Source organism: Podarcis muralis, chromosome 15 (genome assembly GCF_964188315.1).
Source record: "Podarcis muralis chromosome 15, rPodMur119.hap1.1, whole genome shotgun sequence".
Taxonomy (NCBI): domain Eukaryota; kingdom Metazoa; phylum Chordata; class Lepidosauria; order Squamata; family Lacertidae; genus Podarcis; species Podarcis muralis.
In genome coordinates, this window is record NC_135669.1 from 44,315,449 (window position 1) to 44,327,346 (window position 11,898).

The following is an 11,898-nucleotide window of genomic DNA, read 5'->3' on the forward strand; positions in this document are numbered from 1 at the left end:
GGCTGCCTCCAGCCTTGGGAAGCAAGCACTGCTCCATTCCTTGTTCACCTACCAAATGCCTTGTGACGTGGCCTTCTTTCAACCGCAAGCCAAGCCTCGCACTCGGCTCTCAAGCTTCTTGGTCTTCTGGGAAGTAAGCAAGCTGCCAGCTCTGCTCCGCTTTCCCCAAGGGCCTGGCTCCTGTGCTTGTACAGGTTTTTGAGCGCAGAGGCCCCTTTTGAGAACTCTCGCCAGAGGGTTGGACTAGATGGCCCTTTGGGTTCCCTTTCCAGCTCTACAGTTAGGCACATGGCCAGGGACAAGGAGGTTACGTGAGACAGAGAACTGCTTTTGGAGGCCCCTGAAGGAACATGGCAGTGTGAGTCGGTGCCACCCCAGGGGGGCAGCTGGAAGGGGGACAAGGGCTAATGCAGACTGTTTTTTAAATGGTTAAGGATCCACTTGCCACCTAATACGATTCCAAGCTGGGATTAGTCCAGAGCTGAGCTGGCCAGGCTCTTTGCTTATAGCTGTAGAGGTCAGTGGGTGGTTAGAGGCCTGGTGGTCCCATTCTGCCCATCTCTGCTGGCTTGGAGACTTGCTTGGCACAAGCCTCAAAACCTGCTTGGTTGACGAGAGTCCTAGGTTCCCAGACATTTTTTGAGCCGCTGCCTCCTCGGTTCCCACTTCCCCCTACCCTGTAAAAAGCATCATTCAGAACAGTGCTTTGCCCCAATAACACAATACAACTCAAAACAGTAGCGATTAATTGCCCATTTGTTCAAACCCCAGTTAAAACGATTTAGTTTAAGGATTTGAACAAAACGGATGAACTTTATCCTGGGACAGCAGCTTTTCAAAGTCTGATAGTCATGTATCCCTTCAACACCTCCTTGCCTCTTAGTGCCTCCCAGAAAATTCCAATACCCCACAGGGGTCAGTACTTTAGAAACCGCTCATCTAGAGGGAAGCCTTTGCAGCCTCTTCCAGGAAACCAAAGCTATTCTCCCTCTTCCACCACTTCAAATCCTAGTCCTCGTTGTTCCAAATAGAGGGGGACAGAGAAAACTGCTTTATACAGGCTCTGGCTGAGGTCTTGGTTCGCATTGTGAGACTCGGGCTCTGTTGCACGCAGGGCTATTAGCTGATGCTTCTCTTCCACCCATGGGCAGGTGATAGTATTTGGAAGATGCTGAACCTGAGATCTTCTGGACTGAGCAACAACCCACCCCAACTGTAGCTTGCCCCATCCCTGCCCATTTTACTGGTCTCCTTAGCCACCTGCTGCCTCTAAAAACAGATAATCTCCTGGCCAGCAGTTTCTACTAGCCATAGTGGCTTGGCTCTGCCTCCGCAGTCAGTCTGCAACACTTTGGAGCAGCAGCAGCAGCAGCTGGAAACCTCAGGAGGGGGCAGCCTGCTTGCGGGTTTCCCTGGATGGCCACTGTAAGAACAGGATGCTGGACAAGATGGGCCTCATCCAGCAGCCAGGCTCTTCTTGCCTTCTGGTAACCAGGGCAGGTGACTCCACAGTTGCTCACCCGGTGCCCTCCCCTCCAGGTCTGCAAAAACCGGGCTGCACTTCAAAGGCCTCTTTGGAGAAGAATATTGGCACCCAAATTCACACCTGGAGAGAAGGCTGCCAGGGATTTGATTGTCTTTCTCTAGAGCCGCTCCCACCTTCGCTGGCTCTGGTTTCAGCGAAGGAATAAAGCTGGAGGAACATTAAGGAGCAGCAAGACTTGCAGCCCCCAGCCAGCGCAGAGAGCCTGGAGGTTCTGGCCACCTCCCCTCCCAAAGGATATTGCAGAGTTGGAAAAGATTCGGAAAACAGCTCCCTTGGGAAGAAAGGTCCCAGAGTTTGGGGCTTTTTAGTTCAGAGGAAAAGCGAAGGAGAGGAGACAGAATAGAAGTTCACAAAATCACACATAGCCTTGGGAAAGGGGATAGAGAAGAGTTTTCTCCCTCTGTTGTAACACTAGAACTTGACGCTGAATGTTGGAAAATTCAGAGTGGAATCAAATAAAGGCAGGGCTTTTTTCCCCAGCCAGAACTCAGTTCCAGCAGCTCTCCGGTGGGTGCATAAGAGAACGAGGGAGGCGTTTGTGGCGAGTTCCGGCACCTCTTCTAGAAAAACAGCAGTGAATAAAGGACTTCATTACAAAGTTAAACTATGGAACTCCCTGCTGCAGGAGGCAGTGATGATCAACTTGGATGTCTGTAAAAGTCATCCATGGAGGAGGAGAGGGCTATTGATGGCCACTAGCCAGGGTGGTCTGCCTCCACCATTAGAGGCAGTGATGCTTCTGAATCCCAGAGGCTGGAAACCACAGGAGGAGAGAGTTGCTCTTGCACTTGGATCCCTTTGTGGGTCTCCCTTTGGGCATCTGGTTGGCCCCTGTGAGAAGAGGATGCTAGGTTAGATGGGCCATGGGCCTGATCCTGCACAGGCTCTTCCTGTGTCCTTATGGGGACATTGGTGGAGAGAATAACTGGGTCCGCTCTTCCCACCTTGGATCAAATCTACGCTTCCAGGTGCCATAAGAAAGCTGCAGAGATAGCGCAGGGTAGTGCGCACCCCGGAAATGATCTCTTTCAGCTTCTGCCTTCTGGAAGAAGGTCCAGGGTTATAAGGGCCAGGACTAGCCGCCTGAGAAACAGTTTCTATCCAAATGCAATTTTGGTTTTAAATGCAGTGTAAGGAGTCCCTATGGGAGTATATTGTATTTAAAAATGGGGTATCAGTTTTTAGGGCCTTAACCAGGCTGGGATAGCAGGCTTGTTGGTTTTTGAGTGTCTGGTGCAGATTTTTTCAATTTCGTTGTTCTGTATGGGACAAGGACAATAAAGATTATCGTATTGTGTGTGCACTGGGGGGTGGGATTCAAAGCTAGGGATCAGTTGAGGCAGCCCCCCTCCTGCACATCTGGGAGGGAGGTAGAGCCCAGCAGGGCAGGTTGCTTAAGGTAAGCTTGGCAGGGGATTGGGGGGCAGTGCTAGGCATATAAAGATGATTTAGTAGTGGCTGCCAGGAACCCCTCCTTGCCATCCCACTGCCGGAGGGTTGCTGTCATCATTCATTATTGCTTAAATTAGATTCTTTGCTCCATTTGGCTGCAACCTCCAACCCCCTGCGGCTCTGCAACCCTATAATCTTGGGGTGAGGACAAATGGGATCATCAGCACTGTCTCTTCCCCTCCTCCAAACACACACAAACATTATCTGGGTCTGGCGTTTCCTAACCCCAGGAAGGGAGACTTTAGACTTGCAGTATCTACTTAGGGTGGCTGTGGGGTTTTGTTTTGTTTTCATCAAAATCCCAAAGGTTTGCTAACCAGAGCCCGTGTTAATTACAATTAAAGAATTGTGAGCCCAGGAAGCTGCTGTTGTTGTTGTTTGGTAAAGTGGTAAAGAATAGCTGAAAATTCAAGGGTGGGAAGCCAAACTGTGAAACAGGCGCACAGAATGAGTCCAGTTGCACACACGGGAGTTTAAATAACAAAGTCCAAGTAAAGAATATTACCTGATTTATCAAATAAAGATCCAGGTTTGGGATAAGGGTTGCCTTTAACATGATGATTCCACCCCATGTCAAATCATATGGAAAGTGCCTGGGGGTTCTCAACCCTGTCAAAATCTCAGATTATAATTTCCTCCTTTACAGCTCTGTTCCAGAGTGAGGGCTGTCAAGTGTCCAGTGTTAAGATTTTGGGCTCTTTTCTATCAAGTTCAGGAAGTTGCTTTGAGCTCCAGAACTGAAGCGACTCCTCCGTCTTTCTGTACTACCACTTCTTTGTTAGTTAGTTATGACATTTGTAACCCCCCTTTCCTCCCAAGTTTCTCAAGGAGGAGTACATAGTTCTTCTCCTCCCCATTTTATCCTCAGAACAACCCTATGAGGTAGGTGCGGGTGAGAAGGAGTGGTTGTGACTCAAAGTCGCATGCAGGGAGTTTCATGGCTGAGTGGGAATCGAACCCTGGTCTCCCAGCTCCAATGCTAACCCAGGGGTTAGCAAACCTTTTCAGCAGGGGGCCGGTCCACTGTCCCTCAGACCTTGCGGGGAGCCAGACTATATTTGGGGGGGGGGGCGGGAATGAATGAATTCCTATGCCCCACAAATAACCCTGAGATGCATTTTAAATAAAAGCACACATTCTACTCATGCAAAAACACGCTGGACCATCCGAGGGCCAGATTCAGAAGGCGATTGGGCCGGATCCGGGGGTCCAGGCCTTAGTTTGCCTACTCATGCTCTAACCACTCCGCCACACTGACCCCCCAACACACTAATACCTCCCCAACTGTCTTCATGTAAACAAAATAATTGGGGGTGGGGAATCAGTGGTGCCATTGCTGAAAAAATGGCAGGCATTCATGTCTATAAATTCATGTATATAAAATCAATTAACAACAACAACACTTCAAATTCCTCCAGAGAGCTACCAGGAGAGCCCAGTCTACCTTCTGCACCCCACCCCACCCCACCTGTCCTAAAAGAAAAAAACACAAGCTACTGTCTTATCTTTATTGGGTTTGCCAGTGGCAGATGCAGGGAAGAGGAAGGGGCGCCCAACTGGGCCAAGAGACCAGGGTCCAAAAATCCCTATTCAGACATGAAGGCCGTTCTCTCCCTCCCTTGCCTGCCTCACAGGACAGGCCTGGAGAAAGCAGGCAGAGAAAAGCTTTTCTCCCTCTCTCATGGAAACTGAATGGTGGAGGGTTCAGGACAAAGGAACTCTGGAACTCCCTGCCACAGGAGGCAGTGATGGCCACTGAAATAAAAAAAATAAGGTTTATATCTATATAATAAATGTTCATAAATGCGCCAACCAAGCACATACATCGATATATAAACCACATGTCTGAAACCCCGCAGAAAGTCCTGAAACCATTTTGTCCCTCCCAAATTGACCTCAGACATTTCTCTGCAAGGTCAAAGGAAAATGGAAAAGCCTCTCCACCCCATTGTCTTTTCCTCCACAAATCCTGTCTTAAGGGTATGTCTGTGTTTGAATAGGGTGTGAGCCTGTGACCTGGCTCAGCAACTAAGTATTTATCATTACAAAAGACTGGCCAGTTACAGATGGGTAGCTGTGTTGGTCTGCCATAGTCAAAACAAAAAAAATTCCTTCCAGTAGCACCTTAAAGACCAACTAAGTTAGTTCTTGGTATGAGCTTTCGTGTGCATGCACACTTCTTCAGGCTCCCCAGGGTATCCAATCAAGTGACCATTAATAGGTAACCTGCCAGACAGGAGATAAACAACGCACTCAGATTTCTGTTGTAGACCACCCTTTCTGTGATGTATCTGGGGGGTGGTCTTGAGGTACACGCCTTTCTGTGATGTATGGAGGGGTGGTCTTGAGCTTCAGGGCGGGCAATTTAAAATGTCTATATAAGGGCGGACACACTTTTGTTCTGGGCCCCCCTCCTTCTCCTGCGTGTGAGGGGAGCACCCTGTTGCAACAGATCAATAAAGTTCAGACTTACGAGCTGCTTTGCTTCTCAATATTCTCTGGTTGGCCTCTGTTATTTTCTCCTACCAATAGGGAACCTACGTAAGGACTCTATATGGGCTCTTGGATACCCCTAAGGGGAAAAGGGCAGATTTCTGAATCCCAGTTGCTGGAAGCCCAAAGGAGGAGATCCTGCTTGTGGCCTTCCCCTGGGCCATTGGCCGGATCCAGCAGGGAGGTTTTTAAGCAGAGGTTGGGTGGCCACCTGACATGTATGACCTGGCTCAGATTCCTTCATTGCAGGTGGTTGGACTAGATGACCCTCGGGTCTCCCTCCCAACTCTACGATCCTAGAATGCTGGCGTTCTTATGGATGATGTTAGACACATTTGTGCAGGATGAGTCTATCAGTGGCTACCACATTCTCCCTCCAGTTCCAGAGGCAGACTACCTGGGAGCACCGGTTGCTAGGAATTGCAAGAGGGGAGATTTCCTGCTCTTGTGCTCAGCTCCTGCTTGCAGCCTTCGCAGAGGATTGGGGCCAGTCCCTGTGAGGACAGGATGCTGGACTAATAATAATAATAATAATAATAATAATAATAATAATAAAATTTTATTTATACCCCGCCAGAGCCGGGCTCAGGGCGGCTAACACCAATAAAATCACAGTAAAAACATAATAAGGGGAAAGGGGGGGGGGCAATTTAAACTACAGTGGTAACTCGGGTTAAGTACTTAATTCGTTCCGGAGGTCCGTTCTTAACCTGAAACTGTTCGTAACCTGAAGCACCACTTTAGCTAATGAGGCCTTCTGCTGCTGCCGTGCCGCCGGAGCACGATTTCTGTTCTCATCCTGAAGCAAAGTTCTTAACCTGAAGTACTATTTCTGGGTTAGCAGAGTCTGTAACCTGAAGCGTATGTAACCCGAGGTACCACTGTACAGGTTAAAATGCAATTTAAAATGCACCCTCATTTTAAAATACAGTAGCCGATAAATCAGGATGGGCCCCCTTTGGCCTGATCCAGCAACCAGGCTCTTCTTATGTTTTTATGGAACCTCCAGGTCCAGAGGCAGTCTACCTTGATTCCTAGGAATATACGGCCACTGTGAGAACAGGATGCTGGACTAGACCGGCCAGTGGCCTGATGCAGAGAGGCTGAGCTTGTGTTCTTACGAGAGAGAATTGTGGATGCCACCTTGAGCCTGGAGGAAAGCTGGGGTAGAAACGGGATATCAACTGAGAAAGGACTTGCCAGGCTAGCAACAACCTTGGGCTGCTTTCCTCAAGGGCTTTAACCCCCCCTGGAAGCTGGACTGCAGCAGCAAGAGCCCCAGGCTGTGCCCCAAGGATGCCCCCCACGGCCTGGCCCATGTTGCCTAGTTAGCAGCTTTAAAAATAGCCTCGTGATTGGATGATGCTAATCGGGCTTTAGGGCACCAAGGGGCACATCGCCCCGGGCAGCAGCCTCTGCGTGGCACAGCTAAGTCTCTCTGCTCAGAGGAGACACACCACCAGCTGCCTTAGCAAGACTGCATTCAAATAAAACAACAACAACAATTTTAAAGTCATATTCATATGCTGAATTAAGGTTTATCTATTGCTAGTCTGTCAGGGAAGGTCCGTAGCTTAGTGACAGATCATCTGCTTTGCATGCAGGAGGTTCCAAGTTCAATTCCCAGCATCTCCAGGTACAGCCGAGACAGACTGCCTACCTGAGATCCTGGAGAGCAGTTGCCAGACATGGAGCAAGATGATCCATTTATAGGGACGCGGGTGGCGCTGTGGGTAAAAGCCTCAGCGCCTAGGGCTTGCCGATCGAAAGGTCGGCGGTTCGAATCCCTGCGGCGGGGTGCGCTCCTGTCGTTCGGTCCCAGCGCCTGCCAACCTAGCAGTTCGAAAGCACCTTCGGGTGCAAGTAGATAAATAGGGACCGCTTACTGGCGGGAAGGTAAACGGCGTTCCGTGTGCTGCGCTGGCTCGCCAGATGCAGCTTTGTCACGCTGGCCACGTGACCCGGAAGTGTCTGCGGACAGCGCTGGCTCCCGGCCTATAGAGTGAGATGAGCGCACAACCCTAGAGTCTGTCAAGACTGGCCCATACGGGCAGGGGTACCTTTACCTTTATTGCTAGTCTAGTAATCCAACTCAAAGCATTAGTCAAGATTTTGCATTCTATTTTTGGTTTTGGTTCATTTTTTATAGCATCGTGATTTATTATTATTTTTTTCCTGCAGTTTGATTAATTTGCCACATTCTTCTATGGCTTGGCATGTTCTGTTGGCTTCACACCAGTTCAGTTACTGCATATGTTACTGCAACAGAAATTCCAGTCTTGGCCTTTTTACAGCTCCTGTTTTGGATATGTGATGTTTGTTGCTCTTTTCGTTACAAATGTAATTTAAAAATATATTATTATTATTATTATTATTATTATTATTATTATTAAATTCAGAGAGCTGAGAAACAGCAGGATGAACCACTCTGCAAAGTACTTTAGAAGTTGTAGACTGATGGGGGGGGTGGCTTTTAAAATTAAGCCTTCTGGGACAGTGGCCGGAGTGCTGGACTAGGACCTGGGAGACCAGGGTTCAAATAAATCCACACCATGCTGGGTGACCTTGGGCCAGTCACTGCCTCTCTCAGCCTAACCTTCCTTGCAGGGCTGTTGCAGGGATAAAATTGGGGAGGAGGGAGGCGAGGAGGGAGGCAAACTTGCTGCTCAACCCACCCTGTTAGATGATGAGACCACTGAAAGGCTTCCATCCCTCAAGTAAGTAAGGGTACCCCTGCCCGTACAGGCCAGTCTTGACAGACTCTGGGGTTGTGCGCCCATCTCACTCAAGAGGCCGGGGGCCAGCGCTGTCCGGAGACACTTCTGGGTCACGTGGCCAGCGTGACATCGCTGCTCTGGTGAGCCAGAGCTGCACACGGAAACGCCGTTTACCTTCCCGCTAGTAAGCGGTCCCTATTTATCTACTTGCACCCGGGGGTGCTTTCGAACTGCTAGGTTGGCAGGCGCTGGGACCGAACAACGGGAGCACACCCTGCTGCGGGGATTCGAACCGCCGACCTTTCGATCGGCAAGCCCTAGGTGCTGAGGCTTTTACCCACAGCGCCACCCGCGTCCCTCATCCCTCAAGTATTCAGGCCATAAAAGGATTTTGAAAAGGACCAGCCCTTTGGACGTAATCTGGATCTGGGTGGGGACGGATCAGTTCAGATATATTGTGATACAGACAGAACAGGTTACTGGTAATCAGCCTAAAGGCGGGACCCCTCTAATGCAATTGGGAGATTAGCAGGGCAGACATGGGACCAGGGTGCTCAGACAGATTTGGGGGGAGAGGGTGTCTCTGCAAAACAGGAAGGGGGGCAGAGGCAAAGCGAGAGAGGGGCTCTTGGAAGGGAAGTTTGCCCTCTTCTACGAAACCCTTGTGCCTTGCTGGCCTCCTTGGGCTTTGGGCAGGGGCTGAGGGTGGCTATTTGCTTCCCAAGCCGAGGCTGGCATCCCTAATGCCAAATATTTGCCCTTCTCCATCCCACCCCCCTACCCGTAAAATGCTGGAATTGTCACGACTTACGCTGGAGAGACAGGCCTCATCCAATTCTCCCTCCTTCCTCACACCAGGCAGTCATTTCCTTCGTCCTCACCTCCATCTGCTGTGAATTAGCACCCAGCTCTCAGCAAAGTGCACCTTAATTACAGATCCGGCTAATTAGCTGCTGGGATTTCAAACCCTGCACAGCTGCTGCTGGCTGTGAATTTGGGGAAATGAAGGAGGAGGGGGGACCACACTGAGTTCCAGCTGGTGACGCTGGAGAATTTCGGGGTGTAGAAAGGAGGAAATCATTTTCTGACCCCTTCCAACACTCTTCCAAGCCGCTGGTTGTGAATCTGGATTTTCCCCCTTAAAGTTAAAAAAATAAAGGGGGAGTTTGCTGGCACAGACAATTTGCAAATGACTTTTGCGCGATATAATTGGGGGTGGGTGCCGAGTGGAATTGAAAGCAACCACATTCTCTGTACATTAATGCACCAATTTCTTGACAATTACAGGGGGAGGGCTATATCGACTACTTCTACAGAAGCCGCATCACTGGGGGGAAATTATCACTTTTGCACTACAGAAAGAGGGGGAAAGGCCTTTCCTAGTTTGCCTTTCAAGAACGGAGATTTTATCCCCCACCTCCCTGCCCCCATTTGAATGCTTGTCAGAGGCTCCAAAGAACCATTCCCCCCTTTCTTCCCATACTGGGGGGCGGGGGCCTCCGGGCAGGATTGACTTACCAGCCATCTCCTTGTCTAAGCCCCTGTTGTCTGGGGCTGTATGTGGGTCACCGATTAAGGCAGAGCCTTTTGCCCCAGTTCCTAAGAGTAGGGATGGCAGGAAGCAGAGACACCCTTCTTTTCCAGAACAGGATCCCCATCTGCCTCTTAAGCCCACTGGCTGGGTCAGGGAGAACAGCACTCTGGGTTGCGACAGGACCACTCTGCACATCGGCAACAGCGGGTCTTTGAATGCCTTCTTGGCCATTCCTTCTCTGACCGTCCCTATAAACACCACGCGACAAATTATAGAGAGGCAGGAAGATGCTTGAGGCAGAGTCAGACCACTGGAGCCACCGAGCATTGAGTGTGGTCTACAGTCCTGGGCTGAGACCAGGGTTTGAATCCCTACTTGGGAAGAAGGCTGGGATTTAAATTCAAAATAGCTGTAATCATTTAGTGTCTGTCACAGAGGGCAAGAGAACTATCAAGGGAGACCTTAGCCCCTGAGAGGGTCTGTAGGCAAGGAGGCACTGGTGGCCTGAGTCGTTTAGGGCTTTAAACACTAATGGGAGCATCTTGGATCGGGCCCAGAAACCAGCTGACCGCTAGTTGATTTCGCACCCTTGAGGATTTACGATTGTGCCAGGAGACAGACAGGAGATTGCACGCCCTTTGAATGGACTGTTCTGGATGCATCCTGCGACAAGATGCAACCTGTGCCGTAGTATAATTCTGCAAGGAAAAGAAGATTCACCACTAAGCGCCTGGGTGGGGCTGCTTCGTTCCGTTTCCTCATTCAGTAAACTTTGTATCAGCAGTGGCCTAGGATTTTATTTGAGAGAGATTTGAATTCCCCCCAGACACAACCTGCTGCAAACACACCTTCTGTCTTTGCTGCTCTAACAGGCTCCCACGCCACTCCTTTGGCTTCGGAAAATAGAATAATAGAACTGTAAAACTTGGAAGGGACACCCAAGGCTCATCTAGTCTCACCCCATTGCAAGGCAGGATTTCAAAGCTTGTCTGAAACAACCTTCCTGCATTGGTTTTACAGATCACCTGATTTTAGGAATCTAGGATGCTGGTTTATCCAGACCTTTGGTCCTTCTGGCCCAGTATTGCCTGCTCTGACCGGCAGCTGCTCCCCAGGGTCTTGGGCAGAGAAGGGTCTTCTTTAGCACCTGAGACCTGATCCATTTCAACAGAACGTGAAACCTGCCTCCAGAGCTCATATTTTTTTAAAAAATTGTTAACCTTTCATGGGGCAAAGGATCAAAATGGCAAGGAACTGGAATGCAAAGGAATAAGTACGCCGACCGCAGGAATACCACCTTCGCACTACACAAAAATCAAAAACTGTTCCACCCAGGTCTGCCTGGCAGGTGACTCAGAGGTGAAGCATCTGGCAAATGCGGAAGAGGAACCTGAAGGCGGTGGCTGGATACACCCCAGGAGGGCAGAACCCACAGGCCAGGCCAGAGTCCAAAGAAACAACCACCTTCCTGCCTATAAACAGGAGATTACGCACACAAGGAGAGGGTAAAGGCTGGGGCACACAGGTGATCCGTCATAGATGGCCCAAGGCTACCTGCTGGCACAGTGAAGCTTTTCTTTCCTTCCTTGCTCTCTACAAGAAATTTCTAACCCTGCATGACAGCACCCAGGCAGCTCTCTGCACGCTGCACCCATTCACCTAACTCCAAGAATGTTGGGAACTGTAGTTTACAGGTGTGGGGAACTGCAGCTCAGAGAGGGGTAAGCCAAAGTGCCCAGGATTCCAGGCTACTCCGCAACAGATCTTCAGGGTCTCAAGTGGAGAGGGACCCGGTACTGGATCCCTTTTAACAAGAGATTGAACCTGGCACCTTCTGCATGATGCGCAGTAGCTGCTCTGAGCTACGGCCTTTGTGGGCCCCCACTCTGGGGAGAGGAGGCCCAGACACGCATCCTGCACCAATATGTTGCTGTGCAAAGCATGCCACAGACACATAATCCTTTTAACCAGTATTATTATCCCCATAGTATAGACAGGAAGGTCGAGGCAGGAAGGACATGTGGCTGGCTGGCTGGCTGCATTTCCAAGGCCCAAGAAACCCACACATTGCAGCGGCAGCTCGAAACACAGTGTGATATATTTGGAATTAAATTGCCATTTCCAGAATTAGAAGACCAAAGGCCACAAAGGCAGTT